The following is a 24,308-nucleotide window of genomic DNA, read 5'->3' as shown; positions in this document are numbered from 1 at the left end:
TGTATGTTTGCAGTAGATGAGCAGTTATAAAAAAACAAAACCAGAAATCCATTGTCACATCTAAAAACTTAATATTTCCTTAATAGCAAATATTTATGAGTGTTCATATTGTTCCCATTTGTTTCATAAATGTTTTTATGGTTGGTTTTTCATGTCAGAATGCAAATGACGTCTGCATTTCATTTGGTTGATAGGTATTTTAAATATCTTAATATGTAGTTTCTTTCTCCTCTTTTTCTTTCCGTTTCTTTGTTGAAGAAACTGTGTTGTTTCTTTAGAATTTCCCACATTTTAGATTTTGTTGATTGCATCTCTTTGGTGGTGGTTAATATGTTTCTCTTTTGTGAATATCCTCTTATATTGGTAGGTAGATCTGGGGCTTAATCAGATTCAAGGTTGATTCTGATGATGGTGGTGGTTTGGAGAATTCGTCACACAAATTTGTGTTTGTTTCTTACTGCATTTCTTCAGGAGAGTGTATGGTTGGCTGTCTTCTTGGGATGAAGTTTGATCAGTGGATTCAGGTATTATCAGTCAGCTTGATCCATCCATTGTAAATTTCCCATCAAGCTTTTGCCTAGTGTGTTTTTAGCAGCCATTGATGATCGTTGTCTAGATACTTTTCTTTTTCATTGCATTGACTTTTTACCATATATTTTTTTCTCTAAAGTAATTTAAATAACTTATGGAACATTTCACCCTAATTTCCTTATTATATATTTGTAAAAAGAATATGGACATTTTCCCATTTAACCAGAACACTATTCTTATATATAACAATTGGTTGATAATAGTTCTCTAATATTATCTAATATCCAGTCTGTATTAAAATGTCTTCAGTCATCCTTGTGACATCCTATAGAGCTTATTTATCAAATAGGGATCCTATCAAGGAGCACATATTACATTTGGTTGTTGGTTTTGTCACTTAAGTCTCTTGTAATCTAAAATAGTCCTTTTCCCATCCCTTTTCACTGTCTTTTCATGACAGTGATCTATTGGAGAGGTACAAGCAGAGGCCCAGTGTCTAGTAGACTATATCTTATTGACTCTTTCTTCAGACTCTTTGTCTGATTATCTCCATGTGGTGGTATTCATAGTAGTCTTCCATATTCTTTATTGAACGTGATGTAAAATTTAGAGCTATCGGCTCAGTTAATGGAGAATAAACACTTTTGGTAAGGGTATTTCATAGCCAAGTTGTATGTTTCATATTACATCTTATCGGGGGCCATATCATGTTTTTCATTATTATGTAGCTAAGATTGATTCAGATAAAGATAGAGCTCCTCATTATAAAATTACATTTCCCCTTTGAGAGTAGCATATAAACTGGGAGAAATGAGACTTTGACACCATACAAACATCAACTTCCTTACCATCTTTCATCTAAATATTATTATCCATTAGTGACTCTTACCTGAATCAGTTATCTTATTGGGGGTGGCAACGTGATCATAAAATGGGATTTAAAGAAGAGTGCTGATCAAATACACATAACATTAAAATTTAACATCTTAACCATTTTTAAGGGTACAGTGACATTGTTGTGCATCTAATCTCTAGAACTTTTAATTTTGTAAGACTGAAACTCTGTACCCTAAATTGGGATTTTTTAAGTTTTATCATTCCTTCAACTTTATAAGCTTGCAATTTTCTATGCAAAATAGCTTTCCTTCTTTGATGCAGGCTATTTGATTACTGTGAAATACTATTTTTATTTGAAGTGCAGGATAAAATTTTTTCCTTTTACCACATTTCAGAATAAGCCATTAGTGTAAGAGTTAGTTCGTGTTTTTTGTCTTTCTCTTTTTTGAGTGTCATTATTGGTTTGTGGATTTTTATATATTTATTGTATTTCAATCAAGTACAGTCAATTCAGTCATTCTTTTAATGTTCATATTGTCCCAGCTTTGGTCAATGGGAGCCCCTTCGAGTTGCCGCCTAAGTCCATTTGACTTGATCCTATCAGACTCTGAAAGTAAGGAATATGTTTCTTTAAAGGTGGTAAAATTTCCTTTGGGGAGCAGGGTCAAATCTTTATTAGCCGTAACACAAATTACAGAAAAGTGCCATAGAGCAGTGTAACACCTTGCTACCAAAGCCTTAATTCATCAACAGATAGGAAAGCAGGGTGAAGTTAGTGATCTTGAAGTCTTTTGTCATTTTATGTTCTGTGATTTTTTTTTTCTTACCATCTATACAATTGTCTTACTATTTGGTATTCATTGGAGCAAATATTTCTTAAGTTTATTTAAGTTATCTCTACACCTAGAATAGGGCTCAAAGTCATAACTGTGAGATCAAGAGTCGCATTCTCTTCTGACTGAGCCAGCCAGATGCCCAGAACAAAATATTTTAAGAGTGAATGTTGTCAGATTTTGTGTTGAACATCTTCATTACTTTCTTCTTAATCTGATGGTCAGCTTCCTGGGCCATGGGATAAAGGACTGTGAGTTTGGAAAAGCAAGGGTTTCAACATAATTCATATTTCTAAAGTCCATCCTCAGGAAGCTGCGAAAGGGTTTGAATCCTAACCTTTGCCATTTATCCCAACGTTATGCCCCTCAACATTCCACATGGAGAAGGTCAGCCTCATAATGTTGGATCAGTGAGCTGCTCTCTGTTTCCTGCAGACACCTTTACTTCCTCTGATTTGGGTAAACAGATGAAGTTTCATCAGGAGTTTAAATGTGTAACTGAATTTGTGAAGATCTGTTTTGAACATCGTAAGACTTACATCATGTTTCTAAACCTCTGGGAAGTTACTGTCCGACATTTTAAAAAACATGTTGTTTATCTAAATTGGCTTTTTCCCTTACACAGTTTTATGTGGAGAATGGTTATCCCATAAGCAATCATTCTTTTCAGTTTAGTAGGTTTTTCTTTTCCAGAATAAATGTGGCTCAGTTTTATTGTTATGTCCTCAGTAGTCACTATCTTGCCTCTTTTGTTAAGTATTAAATACAGATTGCCAGTTTTTAAATAACTTTGAACATTTACTGAATGTTGGGCAAAAGTACAAATAATACAGCTGCATACTATACTAATAAAAACAAAATACTGTGTCTTCAAAAACCATTTCTTCTCTGAGAATAGAAAGAAGTACTATGGAATTCTGTATTTATTCATCATTGAGCTAAGTTTTGGAGTAAATAAGAGATTATACTGTGTTTTAGTTAGAAGTATTCCTTTTCAGTGTTAGACATGGTTGGTTTGTAAGATAACCTCATAAGATCATTTTTATATCTATAAGAAGACCGTCAGTTTTTGTTTTTGTTTTAACAAAAGCCAATACTTTAAACAATATGTGAACTTGCTTTAACTGCAAAAACTATGAATATCGTCATATGTAGTAAATAAAGTTCATTCTGTCAATTTTCCAGATGGTGACACCAACTGGAAGAATTTAATTTATTTCTTTCCCATTCATGATATTAATGAATTGTGAATTAGTGCAATTGAAATCTGTCCTGGATTGTTTATATAACACCATACAGGCTTGGTGTCTCTTGTGGGAGAAATACCAGACTGTGTATTTAGAGAGGTACTTATTTTCTCCATCACTGTAACAAAGGATTTGAGGTGTCATATAGGGAATATATATGGTAAAATTGCTTATGTAAAGACAAATGGAGGTCAGGTAAATTCGAAATAAAAAGAAAATAACAAAATGAAAATCTACCCTCAATATACCTTTGATTCCTGAACATAGGTAACTGTAGTCTGTCATACATTTTTATTGATATTTGTTTTTGTGTGTCTTTGTGTATATATTTGTGTATGTTTTATTTTTACACAAATATTTTTAAGGAAATAGAATGCTTGATAAAGCCATTGCTCTTCTCTGAAATGTCCATTGGAAATGATTAAAGGGTTGTCTGTGTGGCTTAGTCAGTTAAGCATCCAACTCTTGATTTCAGCTCAGGTCATGATCTCAGGGTTGTGAGATCAAGCCCCTTGTTGGCTCTATGTCTAGCATGGAAGTCGACTTGTCCCTCTCCCTCCGCTTTCCACCCTGCTTGCACGCGCTCTTTCTCTCAAATAAATAAATAAATAAATAAATCTATCTTTTAAAAAAATTATTGAAGATTTTTTTCTGTGATTAAGATCCTCAGATGTTTTGGCCTTTTCAAGATAAGTGACATTTTTGAAGAAAAGAAATTATGGTAATTAATAGTTGAGCCTGATATTTTAAAAAAATGATAAGCCTTTTGTTAAGTATTAAAAGTATTAAAAGTTAAAAAAAAGTATGCTTAAGAGCCACTTCTTTTAAACCTTGGTCCCCGTAAAAAGCACAGCTCACATGTCAGCTTTTCTGTGAAGTCGTCTCTGATTTCTACAAGTAGAGTTAATGTACCTCTTTCCTGTGTCTACCAAGAAATGTGGTGGCACTTACCAGGTTGGATTTTAAAATCCTGAAAAGATTGGTTTTTCTTACTGTTTAAATTTGTGTATTCTTACTGTGTATTGTTTGTCTTTTCCCAGTGACTGATGTAGATAAAGCAAGCCACATATAGATACTTGTGGGGTAAATGAAAACCAGTCAACGAAATGGAAGTTTTAATAGAGTCAGACCATTAAAATATTTTGCTTGTTTTGAAGTAAGTGAATAAATTGACTCACTTTGATCATCTTTTTTTTTGTTTGTTTTTTGTTTTTTTATCATCTTTTTATTGTATAAAAATCTCTAAAGTACTGAGAGTTCTGTGAATTGACTTAATAATTGGTATTTGAAACCGATTCTTGACATGGAGAAGAATGAGATGACCAGCTGACAACAAGTGGTTTTCTACCCAACACTGACAGCCTTACTTCCTTCCTGGCCCTCAGTGGGAAAACTGACCTCCTTATAGTCTGAGGATAAGTCAAATCCTGCCAGTTGAACCCGAGAATCCTATTCCCATCGCTTTTGGCCTACCTAGACATGTTCTGTTAAGTAGTTGTTGACTGTTCCTGTCTTCTTTCTCTGCCTAGAGACAATGATTCTCAACCCTGGTTGTACATTAAAATCATCCAGGGACCTTTGGGGAAAAAAAGCTCAAGTCCCAATACAGATTAGTTGTATCAGAATCTTAGCATCCTAGAATTTTAGAATTGGAAGAAATGTAAGTTTGATTCTGTAAGGAAACCTAGAGGATTTAAGGGGCTTTTCTAAAAGCAAATTAATTAATCTAAAGACTTGGGGCAAGAATTTGGGGATTTGTAAATCTTCTCCGTGGCTAGCTCCCATTCATTTCCTTCCATCACCCCAGAATTCCATCCATTCAGTCTCCTGTTTGTCACCCCCTTAATCTTCATATCTCAGTTTATTCTGCTCCCTATGCTGTTTTATCACATCCTTTTCCTGTTGGTTAGATGCTCTTCTTTTAGTAAGCCACTTTCCTGCTCGGGAACCTCTAGTAGCTCCCTTGTATTGGAAGGGGAGTCAGAATTAGCAGTCTCATCCCCTGGCCCCCCCCCCCCCCCCGTTTGGATGCTATGCTCTAACAAGAAGATTCTTCCCTGTCTTTTGTACAGTTATATATCTTTCTGAATTTTCATAAGCCATGCCATAAACTGTATCTAGGATTCCTTCCTTCTACTCTGCCTACCAGGCTCTTACACCAAATCACAGAATATTGGCTCTAGAAGATTTTAGCAGTCACTTAATTCAGCCGTTTCAAGTTATGAATGAAGAAACCGAGACCCTAAATGTTAGATATTTCCCCCACTGCCCAGGCCACAAAACAAATTAGCTAGCTTTGGACCAAGGTTATAAAACTCAGATCTCTTTGTTCACTTTTCGCAAGACCTTTTCTCTCAAGATGCAACTTGGACTCGAGCATCTCTCCCGGACTTGCTTGTTCCCCTCAGCAAGAGAGTCTGTCCTGGGCTCCACACTTTGGTGCCATTTATTGCACTGGGGCAGCGTTGGTGTCTCTGTTGTAATAATAATGAACAAGGGTATTGCTGACTTTTGAGAGCTTGCTTTGCAGTAGTCACTGTGTTAATAAACACGTTGCTTGTTTCATTTTTACCCCATAGTCACACTATGGGGAGGTATTGTCTTCATTATCCATGGTAACTGAGGTGTAGAGAGCTAAAGTCTTAAAAGGTCAAGGCTTAGGTTTTAACTCAGTTTGGTCTGATGCCAAGGCCAAGCTCATCTACATTGTTGGAAGTTTTTGTTTTGTTTTGTTTTTAAATGTGGAAACATCTTTTATTTTCCACTGGATTATAAGGCTCTTGATAATAGTGAGCAGGTCACTAATGTCTTTGTATCCCTGATAGCATCTATCACAGAAGAGCTCAGTAAATATTTGGTGACTGCGTTTGGGAGAACCATCACATGATGACCACATTTCGAAGATCAAGGCATTGGTGTTCAGTGGGGAAGCAGAAGGTGGTATGTGAAGTTTTTCTCAAATTTTTAGGCACTAGATCTTAGAAAGGGGACAAAAGTATGTGATTGAACTTTCTGTGGAATGCTGTGGGCAGGAGAGTTCCATAACGTTCCTTGTTTAGTGGCCATAATGAGATCTTATGCATTTATTTACCTGTAAGAGTTTACGATAGCATTTTAGTTGCTCGTTGTCTTTTCTGGCTTTGCTCATTGCTGTATTGTGTGTTGCCGTCTTTAAATAGTCCTGAATCTCTCTCTAAACTAGAAGATTAGCAAGTAACTTCCCATAGAAGATTGGTCTTTTTACCCAAGTGAGCTCTTGGATGCTTTTCTCAGATAGAATCTTGGATTTTGTCATCTTAACTGAGAGCTTCTGAGCTGGTGGGATGCTTAAGCTGTGTGGGTACATTTGATTATGGATGTGGGTGATGCCAGTGATTGTCCCTTTGTAGTCAGGCATTGAGGTGTGAAGATTCTTTTGTCCCTTCTACCTGTTAGCAAAGTGAAACCCTTAAGCTGTTTAAGTATATTGATTTTCCATTTTTCTAGGATTTGAATTTAGTCTTTGTTCTTTTTGAAATCCCCTCAATAGGCTATCGTGCCAACTTGTTCTTTAGTGACGAGGAGTATGAGAATGAGCCCTCCCCAACTCTCCCCCAAGGGAGGTAGATTTAAGAATTATAGGGTGCTCTTTAAAATCCAACTTTCAGGACATTTGAATCAGCTTTTTAAAAATGGGTACTATCTATATCTTGAGAGGGAGGATGAGTAATGTCAAACTAATATAGAAAAGCTTTGGTTTAGGAGAAAGAGACCTGAATTGTTCATTATTTTTGACTGATGAAGTACAAATCTGAAAATACTCTGTAGAGTGGAAGGTGCTATTATTTTATCATTAACTGATTTTAGGGTCATGGAAAGGTAACTCGGAGCTTCATTTTCTACATTTCTCACTTCTCATGAGTTAGATTCTATGATCTCTCTCTACCCCCCAGTTATGTTGGTCTTAGATATCAGATTCATAGTTTGTTTCTGGCCGATCTGAAACCGTAAGTAATATTCTCATTTGCTTGGGGAAAACAGGTCTCTGGTGTCAGTTGGCAACAGTATTAAACCTGATTTATGTTAGAAGCTGCCATGCTGACTTTATGGTTCCCTGTATTCATTCATTAGGGGATGTTTTAATACTTAGTACTTTCTTTGCTTATGTCTTCAGTTTTTGGCAACTAGAGGTTTAGCCCTTGAGTTTTATTTTTATTGTGGTAAAATATCCATGGAATAAATTAAAAATATATAGGACTTAAGCTTTTCACCATTTTGTGGTATACGGTTTAGTGAAATTAAGTGCATTCACAGTGTTGTGCAGCTGTCACTACTGTGTATTTCCAGTCTTTCTCATCATCCCAAACATAGGCTGTGTACCCCTTAAACAGTAACAACTCCTTTGTTCCTCCTCTCCAGCCCCAGGTAACCTTTATTCTGCTCTGTCTCTGAAGTTGCCTATTCTAAGTACTTCATGTGAGAGGAATCATGTAATATTTGTCTTTTGTGTGTGGCTTATTTCACTAAGCATAGTGTTTTTCAAGTTTCATCCGTGTTATAACAAGTGACAATTTCATTCCTTTTTAAGACTGCATAAAATTCCATGGTAAAACAACATTTTGTTTACCCGCTCACCTATTGATGGACATTTGTGTATCTACCTCTTGGTTATTGAGAGTAATATATATTGCTATGAATATTGATGTATAAGTGTTTGTTTCGTTCCTCCTTTGAGTTTTTTTTTAGGTGTACACCTAGGAGAGGAATTTCTGGGTATACAGTAATTCTTGAAGTTTTGAGGAATTTCTGGGTCATATAGTAATTCTTAAATTTTTGAGGATCCCTCGAACTGTCTTCCATAGTGACTGTATCGTATTAAATTCCCAACAGCAATTTACAAGGGTTCTAATGGTGCCACATCTTTGCCTACACTTAATTTCCTTTAAAAAAAATTATAATAGCCACCCTAATGGGTGTGAAGATGGTTTTGATTTGCATTTCCCTAATGTTAAGCATCTTTTCATGTGCTTATTGGCTATTTGTATATCCCCCTTGGGAGAAATGTCTATTTAAGACCTTTCCTTTTTTTTTTTTTTTTTACTTTGGTTGTTTTTTTGTTGTTGAGTTCTTAGCCCCTGATTTTTAAAGGTAATGTGAATAAGGAGGTACCATTATAAGGTAAGTAAACTTACCTCAACATTGGTGTGTATATATAAGGTTGTTTGTAACCTTACAGTTGTTATTTTGCAGGGCTGATGGATAAGAAAACATCTTCTTTCCTATTGTTTCTCATTAAATATAAATTCTCTGTGATTTGAGACATTAAGTAGTGTAGTAAATAGAACATAGGTTTTAAAGTTCAAGACCTGAGTCCTTGCCTTGGGCTGGTAAACCTGGCCACTGGGCTTAACCTGTAATATTCTGAGGTGAGGTCATTGGTTCTTGAGATTAAAGTATGAATCTGAAAATACTCTGTAGAGTGGAAAGTGCCATTTATTATTTTTTACTTTAGTCCATTGAGATACTGTGACCTGTGCAAGCCAGTCTTTGATTTGTGAAGAAAAAATAAGGTTTATATAAGCAACTTTGTTCAAAGGGACCAAAACTGTTACTTCATTTATTCCCCTTCCGTTCTCAGGAGCTGCAAAGTGATAGGAGATAAATGCCACTGTATTTATGGATGAAAGAAAATGAAGGAAGGATGAAGCCATTGTTCTGTTCCACAGCTTTCTGAAGTACTCTGCTAAACTTTTTTTTTTTTTTTTAAAGATTTTGTTTATTTTAGAGCATGCATGAATCGGGGGAGGGGCAGAGAAGTAGGGGCACAAGGGGAGGGAGTCACTGAGCAGGGAGCTAGAGGGAAACAAGTACATGGGTTTCCATCTCATGACCCTGAGATCATGACCTGAGCTGAAATCAAGAGGTGGATGCTTAAGGGACTTCCCCATGCAGGCGCCCCTCTGCTAAATGCTTTTCAACCCTGACATCACTGTGCTGTGCTAAGGCTATTACCTTTTCTGTGATTTTTGTTATGATAATGTATAGGAAACTATTTGATATATAAACTTGGTCAAGGGTTTTTCTGGTAAGCATTTCTTTGAGTGGTTTTCCCATCAGAGGTGTTTTTAGGGACATCTTTCTCAGAATTGAAGCCCTTTCAAGATTTGCAATGGAGTTGAAATAGGCCTGTTTCCTCTTCCCCCTTACACATCCCTTTGGAGTAAGTGTCCTTTGTCGTATGTGCTGATGCTCTCTTCCTCAAGAAATCACATCATGGCATTTAAATGTATCTTCTACCAATGTGAATATTTGAATAGAATTTTCTCTGATTTTCATTCGTATACTTATATTAAGTACCGCCTTCCGCTGGAGGAATGCTGAAATGGAAGACATTGTAGAGCCTCATAGTCAAAATCCTGGAGAAGACACTCATAACTTCCATGGTTCATTTTAGAGAATTTAGTCACTCATAGGTTAGGTTATTTATTTACTGTTTTGGTTATAAGTGTTTATAATTCTACTGTATTTTCAGTTAGCATGTTCATAAATTATTTTCCTTTTTGGTGTCAATTCATGTAATGGAAGAATTGAATGAGGAAATCAGGAAGTTTTGAAGTGTTAACACTGGCTAAGAATTGGATTTAATTTGTAATTAGTAAAATTTCCAGTTAATTAAGTCAGCTGATACAAATACTTAGAATTTGGCATGTGTCCTTCAATCTGATTATTGGCACAAACCTGTTCAACTTACTCTATGTACATCTGATTATTTCAGGAGCGATTTTGGGTACCTAATCAGTCTTTTCTATGGCATTTTTTTGTTCTTGTCCATTGCTGTTACTTACATAGCTCACTTTCTTATGCCTGTTTGCTTAATATTAGTATGTTTTCTCATTCTTAACTGGTTGCTTACTTTTCTACCCATTAGTCTAAATGGACATTTGGGGAAATCTCCTTTTTTTTTTTTTAATACTTCATTTTGAAGTAATCTCTATACCCAACATGGGGCTTGAACTCCCACCCTGAGATCAAGAGCCACATACTTCACTGACTGAGCCAACCAGGCACCCTCGGTAAAAATCTGTTCTTTAAGTTAAGTACTTCATTAGAGATGCCTACTAGGTATTTAGCCTTGTGCTACCTTTTAATATTCCCTTCCTTCCTTCCTTCCTTCCTTCCTTCGTCAGAGAGAGAGAGAGAGAGAGAGAGCACAAGCAAGGGGAGTGGCAAGCAGAGGGAGAAGCAGGCTCCTTGCTGAGCAAGGAGCTTGATGTGGAACTTGATCCCAGGACTCTGAGATCATGACCTGAGCTGAAGGCAGATGCTTAACTGACTGAGCCACCCAGGTGTCCCTCTCTACCATTCTTTATAAACTTCTGAATTAGAGCCTTGGGCACCTCTAGGTGAAGGTTGTCATTTAATTTATTAGCAGCTGTTGCTGTCTACATGTAATTATATTTGACTGCAAGTGCATTTTTACAAGATGAGTCTGGTGGAGTCATTATATAAATGATTCAGATTAAGGAAATTATTTAATACTGAGGTAAGTGCTTGAGAAATTGCCGATTTAGAAATACAGTGCATTTTAAAAGAGGTACTATTTGAGGATCTAAAATATAAAAGGGAGGCTGCATATTTTACTTTGACCTTATTACCATTGAAAGGAAAAGCTTACATAAAAATGACTTGTCAGTAACTTTCTGCTTTCTGAAGATAGATGGTTATCCAAGTAAGTTCTGGCTACTAGGCAACGGAGAAATTCTTTCGTAGAAGTCTGCTGGTGTAGCTTTGGCGATTTTAGGGAGCACCTGCTGCGATAGTGGCTTATAAATGCTTTAAAACCAAGGGTCGGAAAGGCGACGGTGAGAACGGGGGTTCACAGGACAGGGAGGGTCAGCAGGCGCCGCCATGCTGTGGGAGGCTGCACTGCCCAGTGGAAGGCCGCGGGCCCACACTCGCCCAGCGCCTGCAGTCCACCTTTGCCGCTTGTTGGCTTTGCTCTTCAGGATATCCCTTCTCTCAGCCCCTGGTCTGGAGTTGCTGGTCCTTACTCTTCTTAGTAGGCCTCTGAGCCTTTTGTTAAATAGTTGAAGAACTGCAAACAATGGTTCTGAATAGGGGTGAGTGAGTGTGTGTGTGTGTGTGTGTGTGTGTGTGTGTGTGTGTGAGACAGACAGACAGAGAGAGAGAGAGAGAGAGCATACATGTGACTGTGGATGGCTGCAGTCCACCTGTTATCCTCATTTGCGTTGGGGTTGCTGCATGGAAAAACAAAACAGAACAAATCCTCCCCTGAGGATTTCATTGTCGGGTAGAGGGCTCAGAACAATCAAATCTTGGTTCAGATTTTGAGGTGGTGTGACACTGACAGCTGTGTCCTATTAAGGATCCACGTTTAACAGTTTGGTAGCAGTTAAATGTCACTGGAATGTTTGTGCCGTTGGTTTGTAACTTGACAGGCGTCTCCAAGTTTCCAGAGTGAATGTGTAAAATCTAAGTCATTCTTTGACATGTGAATCAGGATTCCGTGGAGGGAAATGTACTTTTAATTTCTGGAATTAACTTGGCAATTTAAAAGTTGAGCTGTGATAGCTTTAGTACATGTGCTGCCGAAGCGAGCACAGCTGTGATAGCTTTAATCCTTTCTGTGTGTTTTGAAAGATGTATTTCCATAGGAAGAAATTGAAGAATGTCAATTTAGCTTTTGAAAGGACAGTGATTAATGTACTGTCTACCCAGGTCATTCTTCAGAATTTGACCAGTGGAATTTACTAACAGTGTCTTTTCATCAATGCTCAAGTGGGAAGAGGGGTGGAGCGATGCATTCTGATTTTTGCAAAATAACACTAAACTGTCAGCTTTTCAGTCATTTCTGTAAGCAAATAGAGAAGGCCATAGCATTCACTTGATGCTTTTCCTAAGTATAGCCCCCCCAAAGGGGAAATAAGTCCTAAGGAGATAAAGTCTTGTATTTCCTTACCCGAATTTTGGAAAGGAGAGAGAGACACCAGGGAGGAAAATACCCATGTACATATGGAATGTTTCAGATTTTCTTTTTCCCTCTGATATTCTCTCTCCAGTGTTATCACTAATGAGTTATAGTGATGGGAAGGAAGGTTGACTTGTTTGCCCTTTGATAAAAGCGACTTGAGAGAGTGTCCTGTGGCCTTAAGAGTGGATCCTTTTTTACTCTGTAGCACTCCAGCTGAGTTGAGCAGTAATTTGGCTTTTCACAAATGCAGCAAGACTTTCATAGGACATGTGGAGAATTGGAGACACAAGGAATAAAGATATGACAGGTTCAGATTAATTCAGAGTGAGAGATGTTGCTTTAAGTAATTATTATTTACAACCATTGTGTCCCCTGATTACTTAAATATGTTTGGAGAGTAATGAAGAGGAAAATATGTGTGTAAATATGTATTTACCTATAGCAGGTAATATACTCAGGTAATATACTCTGGAGAATGTTCTGTGGAACTGGTATAACTTAGTATATGATCTAGATCATCTGGTGTATGATTTAGATAATACAGATCCCTTTCTTCTGATTATGGAGACATAAAACGTTCTGTTGTCTGAGGTCTCCATCAGTGAGAGACACATACTTAGTGTAGTGTTTCATTCAGTTTGAAGGTACTGGATCAAATTTAACAGTTTCATCATATATTTTTAGTTAACATTTTCCCTTTTAAAAATAATAAACCAATTAGAGTCAACTTTTTGTGTTGTCTAGTATGTCCCAAGCATCAGACAATGGAATATTTTTATTTCATTGCTTTATTCTCTGGAGAGCAAAATCGTCACACTGAGGGATGACCCAGTCTGTTAGTGACAAATAGCACATGACTAGGCAGTCTCAGAAGGGGAAATGCGTTCTGTACACAGAACAGAAAACAGCTTTGCCTGTGTCATGAAGGACTTGTTTAGCTTATACTCTTCAAAGGGATGTAGTAATTGCTTTTCCCTCTGTGGAAATAGTCTTTCAAAATAGGTAATAATTCTCAGAAGGTGTCTGTAATTCTGATGTTCAAGAGTTCTTGGTAATGTGAATTGGTGATTTGCTCTCATCTCTTTGTTTAATAGTGATGGAGGACAAATCTACTTCATGAATTACAACTGCTAACTTTTAAACTCTAATATCTAAATTATTTATTTATTTATGTAAAAGATTTTATTGATTTATTTGACAGACAGAGATCACAAGTAGGCAGAGAAGCAGGCAGAGGAAGAGAGAGGGGGAAGCAGGCTCCCTGCTGAGCAGGGAGCCCGATGCGGGGCTCGATCCCAGGACCCTGGGATCATGACCTGAGCCGAAGGCAAAGGCTTTAACCCACTGAGCCACCCAGGCACCCCTCTGATATCTAATTTATAAAATATTGGTTTTCTGTTACCTGTTACCATTTTTTGGTCAGGTATTTTGAAATTCATCTTTGCAGTCACCAAATAAATATACTAGATGGGGGATGTTTTGAATTTTGCTTAGGCACTTATGATGGAAGTTATGGCGCAGGATTTGCACTTTGCGTTCCTTGAAAATATTTCAAGTCTGGTAGTTTGAATAAACTATTTAAATTGGGTATCAGAGGAAACTTGAATTGACCTTGGAATATTGCAAAACTCTTGGAAACATGCATAAATACGTTCTAGAGAATTCTTTTTAAAATTTTTTGGGAGGAAACCAAACTCATAGTCATTGTTAAATCTCTAATTCCTAGACTAGGAACTCAGTATGTTTTGTTGCATGAATGGTCTTTTTAGAGTGGGGGCCTAATAAGTTGAAGTTCCCAATTAGGGAACTATCTTCAGGCAGTGTTGCCTTTTTTTTCCCCCTAAAATAAAGATTTATTTATTTATTAAAGAGAGAGAGAACGAGTAGGAGGGGCAGAGGGAGAGAGAATCTCAAGCAGACTCCACGCTGAGCGTGGAGCTCAGCTTGGGGTTTGATGTCAGGACCCTGAGATCACTACCTGAGCTGAAACAGAGTCAGATGCTTAACCCACTGCACCACTCAGGTGCTTCTAGGCAGTGTGGGTTTTAAATGCATATTTACCTAGGAAGTTACATGCACACACAGCTTTATAAACTATTAGAGTGAAAAAATCATCACAGTTTCTTTACATGCTTTGCTGATGTGATGCAGAAAGTGTTGATCATTATAGGGCATGAAAACTGAAGAATGATTAAAGGTCCCTAAAGATTATCCATTATTTTAAAAATACTAACAAGGGGCGCCTGGGTGGCTCAGTGGGTTAAGCTGCTGCCTTCAGCTCGGGTCATGATCTCAGGGTCCTGGGATCGAGCCCCGCATCGGGCTCTCTGCTCAGCAGGGAGCCTGCTTCCTCCTCTCTCTCTCTGCCTGCCTCTCTGCCTGCTTGTGATCTCTCTCTGTTAAATAAATAAAATCTTAAAAAAAAAATACTAACAAGCTGCTATCCTTTAGCAAAGTGTTGTCTTGTGATAAACATTGGGGTAAGAGCTTAAACCGTACAAGTATTTTCACTTTTGCTGATGTAATGTCCTCATAAGCTCTTAGGAGTGATTCCGGTCTGTTGCTGTGACGTTTGGCTTATGGAAGCACTATTAAATAACCACTGGCTGATTCACCATTGGCCCTGTATCTTCTTGGCCCACATTAGCGTCTCTGCAGGTTTGTGAGGGAATGGGTAATAACTGTTGGACTTGCTAGCTGCAGCCCGCCTAGCCCAGTCTGCTGTGTCCCCGGGGGAGCTATCGCAGTTATGTTGGGGCCTGGCCCTGGGGAAAGGAGGCTTATTTGCTTTATTGTCAGCTTCTGCTGTATTAAAATACACACTTGGATGGGAGTCTCAATGATGGGCCTTGCTATTTTGTTTAAGTGCATTTCAGATTTAAAGGAATCCATTATACCTAATGGTGCTGGCTTGCAGGAAGAAGAGAAAAAAATTTCACACCCAACGCTGATATAGATAGGAAGTTTAACTTTATAGTATTTGGTTTTCATCAGCTACTTTCCTTTGTTAGGAAAACATGTATTTTTGCCACGTATTTTGTCTAACCCCATACCTGGCATGTACTTGGAACGAGGGATATAAAAGTGGTAAGAATTCTGGTATTTGAGCTCATGTAATGTCAGACGATGAGCTAAATAGGTATAACAATGACAGAGTAATTTGAAGACTGCTGATGTGAATTATTGAAGTACCTAGAGGACTTTATAGTAAAGGGAGAACTTTGGGAAGAACTGATGGATTGGATCGGAAGGGTGGGGGGCAGAAGAACAGGGGTAGAACAGCCATCACTGCTAAGACTGGGGTGACTGCAGAGGGGCCAGCCTGGCCTGAGGGACGGGCAGAGGGCCCCTTCTACCAGCTAAAGGAACTGAAATCTGACCTGAAAGAAAGCCAGCGGGGGGCCCTTGTAGCTGCTAAGTGGTGGCAAGATGAAATAACATTTAAAAGGATGAATAGACTTCGGCAGAGGTGTGCAGGGTGGTGTGTGGGAGAGGCCTGAACTGGTGGTGTACACCAGGAGAGACAAGGTCTCATGCACACTGGCTTCCCTCACCGTGCCACATTTATGTCGTTCGATTCACTTGAGCCCACAGTGTGAACCTCTCTGCTTTACAGACACAGATTTGATTTGTCAGTCTGCTAATCGTGGGGCTTGGGGAGGCCGAATCATGCGTGCCCTTCCTCCTCCCCCACCGAGCAAGAAGACCAAGAGTCAAAAACTCAGCTCTCCTAGGCAAGTAAAGAATCTTTAAAAGACATGGCACATCTAAGGGATTAGGGATGCAGTTTATTAACTCAGTGGGGAATGCAGTGAATGGGCAAGAGAAATGCACGCATCACCCTGTCAGGTTCTGCTTCGTGGCCGCATGACCCATTGGCAGGAGGTGAGGCCGGGTTCTAAATTGGAAGGTCGGTTATAATGCTTAAGAGAAAGCTTGTGAGTAATTCATTGCTACTTTTTTGAATCTGTTGTCTGCCTCTTGTTGGGCTCAGTGCTTTGTCCTGTTGATAGAGCATCAACAAAATGGACGCGGTCCCTGCCCTCCTGTATCCTCACAGTAAGGCTGTTCTTGCGACAGACAACCAGTCAGTCTGATCACATGCTCTCTCCCTCTGAATTTACCTCCTCTCTTTCCTCACTGCTGGCCACTCTTAAAATTGACAAACTTTCCTTAAGTCCTTTTATTAACTTCAGTCATCGTGCCTCAAGTCTTAGGGGCGTAGGGGCCATTGGGCACTTTTAGGTGATTGTGCACGGCTTTGCTTTGATCCACTTTGTGATGATTTTTCTGTGCTATTGGAGGATAATCTTATATTTAGGCTTCCTTTTGCCTCCATGAACCATGTGCAGTTTGAAATAGCGCCAGACTGCTAATGGGGAGGTAAACCAGGAGACCAGCTCATGGGTTCAGCTTCTACTTGCATGATATTCCGGCTCTGAACTTACCTTGCTTGCTTGTACAGTATTTCCATACCTTCAGGGGCTCGCATTAGAGAGTTTGCTGTGGAAATAAAGACAAAGAGATGTATCTACCTCCTTTTGCAAAGAACAGGTGACAGATTCTAGTTAAGACAAACGTGTGAAGGAGCAGATGGAATTCGAGGTAACTCAGATGTGAAAGCCCAAAGGGAAGGTGGTTTTTGTAGGGAGATGATTGATTTTTTTTCAAAGATTTTATTTATCTGAGAGAGTGCCCTCATGCACGTGAGCAGCAGAGAGGGTCTGAGGGAGGGAGAGAAGGAAAATCCTGGGAGCCTGACGAGGGGCTTGACCTGAGCCAAAGGCAGAGACTAAACTGACTGAGCCAAACAGGTGCCCCAAGATGACTGATTTTTGATAGATTATCTAAGCGGAGATGATTAGGGGTCAGTGATTTGATACTGTGACTTTGGTGATTGATTAAGGCCAGAAATGTCATTGGGATAGTCTATATTAGGATTAATGACTGACTGATCTTGAACAAATATGTTTAAAAGGTAATAATTCATTCCTTAAGTTATTGAGGATGTTGGTATAGTGATTAATAATAAAATAGTTAACACTGTGGTCTTACCTTAAGTACTTTCATATGCACTATCTCATTCAATCTTTAGAACAAGTTAGGAATTAGATCCCCATATCCCTGGCATAGGGGAGGGGGTGAAGCAGTTTGCGAGAGGCACCCGAGATCACATACTTACCAAGGGTGCAGTTGGGACTTGGAACATTTGAGTGTTGAGTTTACACTGTTTACCACTGCATGGCATTGCCTCTCCATTAGATAACTTATATGCAAGCATTAAAGAAACATATGGCTTAAAAAAACCAAAATGAACTTGAAATAAACAGGGTAGAATGAGGCCTCCAGTGGGGAAGGAAATGGGATGGACTGAGTTTTGGGATGATACCTATAGAGAATGGGGACTACAGGGGAAGCACGTTAGGAAACAGAGGGAGGGAGATGGCTTTGACTCCAAATGGAGGTGTGTTAAGTAAAAGGGTCGTTATTGTTAATTATGGGCCGAGAATGTAAGTAGAAGATAGGAACTGAGAATCCTACAGGCCGGCTTTTCCCTCTTCCTCAGGTATCACCTTAAATATCACTTCCTCAGAGAAGCCCTGAAATTAGTTGGGATGGGACAGTATAGATCCATGACTATCCAGCGCTAAGTATGATTTCTAGTGCATAGTAGGCCCTTGACATACTAAATAAAAGTATGGTAGGAGTCCTTTGGGATATAAATAAGACGTGGTCCTGGCCCTCGGAGACCACTTGTTCTCGTTGGGGGACTTGATTGTTCAGACATCAGTGAATTGTTCTGTGCTAATGAGTAGCTCTCATCGTTGCCATGAGTGCTTGGCTTGTGGTCCTCCTTATTCACCGTCTGCCACATGTCATGCTAGGACAGAAATGGGAACCTCTGGAGCAGGGGAGTTTTAGTAGTGCCTTGGCCTGGATGTGAGACCCTTTTGAGCACACACCCCTCCTTTCTGGCCAGTCTGCCCTCATTTCCCACCAATCTCAACCATAAACCCTACACTTCAGTGATACCAAATTACTAATTACGCATTTTCCTCATGAATATGCCCCATTGTTCTATGGCTGGGGCTTGTGTTATCTGTTAGTCCCTCTGCCTGTTTTTCCTTTTCCTCATCTGTCAAACTTCTACTGACCTTCCAAGTTGGATTGGAAAGATGGTCATCCTAGTGAGCTTTGCTGGCACTGCCCTCCTGCCGGAAGCAGTTCCTTCCTTTGTGATTCTGCTCATGCCCTAGAACTTTTGTATTGCTTCACAGTTCTGTGTTTGCATCGAGAGGCAACAGTGACAGGGAGTGCTTCGAGAACGTGGGCCCTGTGCTGTCGTCCTCCTCCTTTCTCAGGTTAGCCCCGTGCCTGAGTCAGAGGGAGGCTTCCACAAATAGATCCTGAAGGAGTTAAATAATGATGCTGGCTGCCGCTTGTAAACTGGCAGTTTTCTCTAATATTTGTTTTTAAAAAGGTTTATTTATTTGATATGAAAAGGAAGTTAAATACTCATGTAGATATCGCGTTCTTTTCAGGAAAGGGAAATTTGTATTTGTAACCAGTGAAAACTTTGGCTTACTAAAGATTAGATGGAACTAATTTTAGAGGGCGAGCAGGAAAAGAAATACATAGTAAAGTTGTTTACATCCTTCAAATGATTTTTGGGTCATTGTGATTGTGTAATAAACTTTTAGGGTAGCAGGTAAAATAATGAACTCTTTCAAGTGTTTGATTTACTGCTTAGTTAATTACATATGCATATTAAAATGATAGTATATCATGTATGAATAGGGAAGGATTGCTTTTGTCATCCTTTCATTTTATGAAACTTTCTGTATAAAACTTTTTAAAGATTTTATTTATTTGGCAGAGAGAGAGAGAGAGAGTACAAGCAGGGAGAGCGGCAGAGGGAGAGGGAGAAGCAGACTCCCGGCATAGCAAAGAGCCCGATGCGGGGCTTGATCCCGGGACCCTGGGATCATGACCTGAGCGGAAGGCAGATGTTTAACCAACTGAGCCACCCAGGTGCCCCTGTATAAAACTTTTTATCTAACATAGTTTTCTAGGACATAACCTTTTTCATTTCCCTTTAACTTGTTTGAGATTAAGCACTTTTTTACTCATTTATTCAACAAACCTGTGTCAGTGCCAAACAACACTGTAGGTAATGGGAATAGAATGATTTACAAAACAGACAAAAAAAATCCTCTTTTCATGCAAATCATGTTCTAGAGTTGAATAAGATATGATGTCACAAGAATTTTATCCATGGACATATTTGATTACTTAATTATCTGTGATAGCCACAAGAACTTAGCCTTATAGAATCCAATTTTTAACAGATTTTTAAAAGGCTTTTATATGATATTTATTTATTATTTTTAGAAAATATTTATTTTTTTAAAAGATTTTATTTATTTATTTGACAGAGATCACAAGTAGGCAGAGAGGCAGGCAGAGAGAAGAGGAAGCCAGCTTTCTGCTGAGCAGAGAGCCCGCTGTGGGGCTCGATCCCAGGACCCTGGGATCATGACCTGAGCCGAAGGCAGAGGCTTTAACCCACTGAGCCACCCAGGCACCCCTAGAAAATATTTATTTATTTATTTTAGAGAGAGACAGCACAAGCAGAATAGACGGGGGAGAAGGAGAGAGAATCTCAAGCAGACACCCCCCACTGAGTATGGAGCCAGGCCTGGGCCTCGATCTCATGACTTGAGAGTATGACTTGAGCCAAAACCAAGCGTCGGTCGCTTAATTGCCTGTGCCACCCGGGCACCCGTATATGATATTATTTATAACTGGAAGAAAATACCCCCTAGGAACAATAACTGATAATGGTGATTACACTATTCTTACAATGGCAGCTAACACAAATTGCTCACCACATACAGGTTTTGTAATATGACGAGAACATTTCAATTTGTTTAAAGCACATATTCAATTTATGAGATTAGTGCTATCAGTGATTTTTCATTTTGAAGCTGAGGAAACAGAGGAAGGGAGATTAAATCACTTGTGTGGCAGTTGATTGGTTGAGTCAGGCTTTGAACACAAGCATGTCAGTAATTCATGAAAAAAACAACAACAAAGCAATTAAGAGACTAGTCCCTTTGATGAGAGACCACAAAGATTGGAATATAAAGCAGATGGAGAATTATCTATAGGAGATGGTAAAAAGCATGGAGTATTTAAGTGGTATATAGTGCAGTAATTAGGATTGCTACTGGAGCCAGAGTGCCTGGGTTTAGCCCTTGTGTGCCTTGCTTTCATCGTCCCTGAAATGGGAACCTGAGTAATGCCTATTTCATAGGGTTTTTGAAAGGATTAAATTAATATATGCAAGAACTCTTAGCTGAATGCATAGGAAGTATTCAGCAAGTGTTAACTGATGCTCATGCTATTTTTGTTACTATTGCCATTTTTCTTTAAAGATTTTATTTAGAGAGAGAGAGCACAAGCAGGGAGAATGGCAGGCAGAGGGAGAAGCAGGTTTCCCACTGAGCGGAGAGCCAGATTCGAGGCTCAATCCCAGGACCCCAGGATCATAACCTAAGCCGAAGGCAGATGCTTAACCAGCTGAGCAACCCAGGTGCCCCACCATTTTTTTTTTTTTTTTTTTAAGAGGATTCCCTCTTTCCTGAGGTTTTGCTTGTTTTTTCTTTTTTAGAAAAATTGTTGCCATATATTTGGGTGTATACGTTCCTTAGTTTCCTAATTGATTTTTCTGTTTGGTATCAGTTTGGTGTTTTTGGCCCGGGTTTTGCTCAGGAGGGTTTTGGAATGTGGTTCTCTGAGTCTCTACAGGGTTTTTAAGGTATTTTTAAGTAATTCTTATTTGCTGTGGTTTTTACCAGATAGCCAGAACCACCAGCACATTACATAGGAAGTCCTCCAATCTTGAGATGATGCTTGCTGAAATGATATTCTTCTGGGTGAGTCATTGTGGCAGGATTCCAGCACTCACTAAACCCTGTGAAGAAGCAATGAGAAACGGGGGAGTAAGAGTGAGCTTAAGAATTGTTCCAAGCACATGAGCAGCACAGTAAGTGAAGTGCTGGGCATCATGGGAAATCCCATCAGTAAACTGCACAACTTTGATTGTTATCAGCAGTGATGGACTTTCTGGTTTGGAGCCTAAGTTGTTGATTGGCATCTCTTACCAAATATACTGTCGATATTTAGCATGGAAAACCAATTCATTGGTCTTGTTACTGTCATTTCATTCAGTTGTGGATAACTCCAGTGTTGGTAGCATCTTGGAATGTGTGTAATAGAAAGGGATAAGAAACCATTTTGGGTCAAGGAGAATATGCAAGCTAGAATTACAGATTATTTAGAACACAGTAACAAGGAGAGCGCTACATAGCAAAAGTTGAGAGAGGCTGCAGGAACGGTAACCGGACATTCCTACCTTTATTTTATTTATTTTACTTAAAGTAAACTCTGCCTTCACTGTGGGGCTCAAACTCACAACCCTGAGATCAAGAGTACCATGCTCTACCCATTGAGCCAGGCAGGTGCCCTGACATTCATAGCTTCAGATGTCAAATGAAAAAAAAAAAAAAAAAAAAAAAAAGGAAATGAACATTATATTTAAGACAATAGAAAGAAAACCAAGAATGAGCCCCAGTAAATAAGGAAGAGGGAGTCAATGTAAAATGTAAATGGTATCTAAGAGCTAATTTTGTGTTGGAGGAAGGAGGAGGGATGAGAAGTCACTCAATAATGGATAATCCTGTAGCTATTTTAGCCAGGGAAAAAAGGATGCGGAAAAAAATTGTATAGCTTTAGACCAGGAGACATTGTAAAGATATAACTGTGGTAATAATTTAGAAATTAATCAGCAAAGTAGAAACATTCCTGGGAAAATATCAGTGCTTTCCTTCAAAAGACATAGAAAATCTTAAAAGTTAATAATCATAGAAAAGATGAAAAAATATGAGTTACTGGGCTTCAATTATAGGAAAGTATTTTTATACTACCCTGGAACAGAATAGTCCTTTACTGTTCCAGAATATGGAACTGTACTAAAGCATTCTTTTTAAAATTTGAAGGCCAACGTAACCCTGATAACAGTTACTGGTCAGAATAGTGGGGGGAAAAAAAAGAAAAGAAAATTATAGGCTAATGTCACTCATAAATATATATAAGGACCCAGTAAACCATCCCCCCCAAGTCTATAATAACCAAATGGAATTCACTTTAAGAATGTAGGAATAAGGGGCACCTGGGTGGCTCAGTCAGTTAAGGGTCTGCCTTTGGCTCAGGTCATGATCCTGTGGTCCTGGGATTGCGTTCCAATTCTAGCTCACTACTAAGCAGGGAACCTGCTTCTCCCTCTGCTCCTACCCACAGCTTGTGTTCTCTCTCTTTCTTGCTCTGCTCTCTCTCTTTCAAATAAATAAAGAAAATTTTAAAAAAAGAGTGTAAGAATAATATATAATTTCAGACTCCTTTAATAGATTTTATCATTGCTAGATGCGCCATTTAATGAAATTTCAATATTCATGAAAATGCTAACTAAATTAGGAATGCATATAATTATTTAATATGCTAAATAATGTTTTTTCAAAATAATATCTAATGTACTTAACAGCATGATAATATATTCTTAAGGTCAAAATAAAAAAATACTACTTTTTGTCATTTCTATTTGGTTCTTGAAATTTGTCAATACAGTTTGACAAGAAATGAGCATTAAGTATTGGAAAGAAGGAATGAAAATTATTTTTTCATAGTTATAGAATATTCTGAGTGCAAAACCCAAGGGTATCTTGGGATAGCCAATTAAAAGTGCTATATAAAGATCTTATTTCTAGTTCCTAATAGTGTAGAAATTCTGTTTCCTAGGAACAAATCTAATACAATGTCTAATCTTTGTGGATAAATTATGGAACATCCAAGGATGTAAAAGAAGGACCTTTTAAATGGGAAGCTGTTCATTGTTGGGAATGCTTGATATTGTAAAGATACCAGTTTCCCTCAGAAAAATCTATAATTTCAATGAAAATCCACTCAAAATCCAAAGCAGTTTCATCCTAAAATTCATATGTAAATGAACATGTGCTCAGGAAGAGCCAAAATAATTTTGAAGAACAAGTTGGAAAGACTTGCTCTACCACACATATCAAAGTTACTAAAACATTGTGGTAAGGATAGGTAATTAGACCAGTGAACCTGATATAAACCAATAAAGCCCAGAAACTTAATATAAGCCAAAATAAGGAAACTCGTTATAAAGTTGGTGATCTAAATCAGTAGGGAAAGGTGAACTATTAAAGAAGCCAAGTCAATACATCCATTGATTGTCCATATGGGTAAAAAAATGAAATTTCATTCCCCACTTCATACCATATGCAAAAATTCACGATAGATGATGCATAACAGAGTTAAGCGCAGAAAGTCAATCTTTAAAATTTTTAGATGAAAATATGAGCATTGTTGGGAAGTAGGAACACAGATAATACAAATGATGAAGAAAAAGATTGAGAAATTTGACCCTTAAACTTCCATACAAGAAAATGTACTACATTGGAAAGAAAAGGGTTAGACTGATGGAAGATGTAAGACTTTGTTAGTTGCCTTCCTTTCTTTACAGACACAGCCCTATTTTGTACCCATTTAAAAATGACCACCTGTCTCCTTTGATGTCCTTCAGGGGTTGTGTGTAATGAGAGGTAAGCAAAGAATTCCTGGAAGAGTTTGCTTTCTGAATATGGGGTCTGGTCTTTGTCTTTCCTATTTCCCCTCTTGCCTAGAATGGGTATCAAGTTTAGAGCTGCAGCAGCTTTGTTGCAATGGAGAAGTTGAAGCTATGTGTTCAAGATGGCAGGGCAGGAGGATAAAAGACTAGCTCCGTGATGATATTCTTGACTAGAGGCA

At 38.5% G+C, this 24,308-nt stretch overlaps 1 protein-coding gene across 1 annotated transcript in view; it reads left to right on the top strand.

Annotated features, from left to right (window-relative positions):
- Positions 1-6,338: 6,338 nt before the first annotated feature.
- Positions 6,339-24,308, top strand: part of LOC111147499 (erythrocyte membrane protein band 4.1 like 2) — a 190,859-nt gene continuing 172,889 nt past the window's right edge. Inside the window, exon 1 of the mRNA XM_022503515.1 lies at positions 6,339-6,388. The gene's annotated coding sequence lies outside the window, so the exon portion shown is untranslated. The remainder of the gene's footprint in view (positions 6,389-24,308) is intronic.

Source organism: Enhydra lutris, unplaced genomic scaffold, assembly GCF_002288905.1.
Source record: "Enhydra lutris kenyoni isolate GAN:26980312 unplaced genomic scaffold, ASM228890v2 scaffoldscaffold17, whole genome shotgun sequence".
NCBI classification, from domain to species: domain Eukaryota; kingdom Metazoa; phylum Chordata; class Mammalia; order Carnivora; family Mustelidae; genus Enhydra; species Enhydra lutris.
Note: the sequence above shows the minus strand (reverse complement) of the source record. Positions and strands in the feature narration are given on the sequence as shown.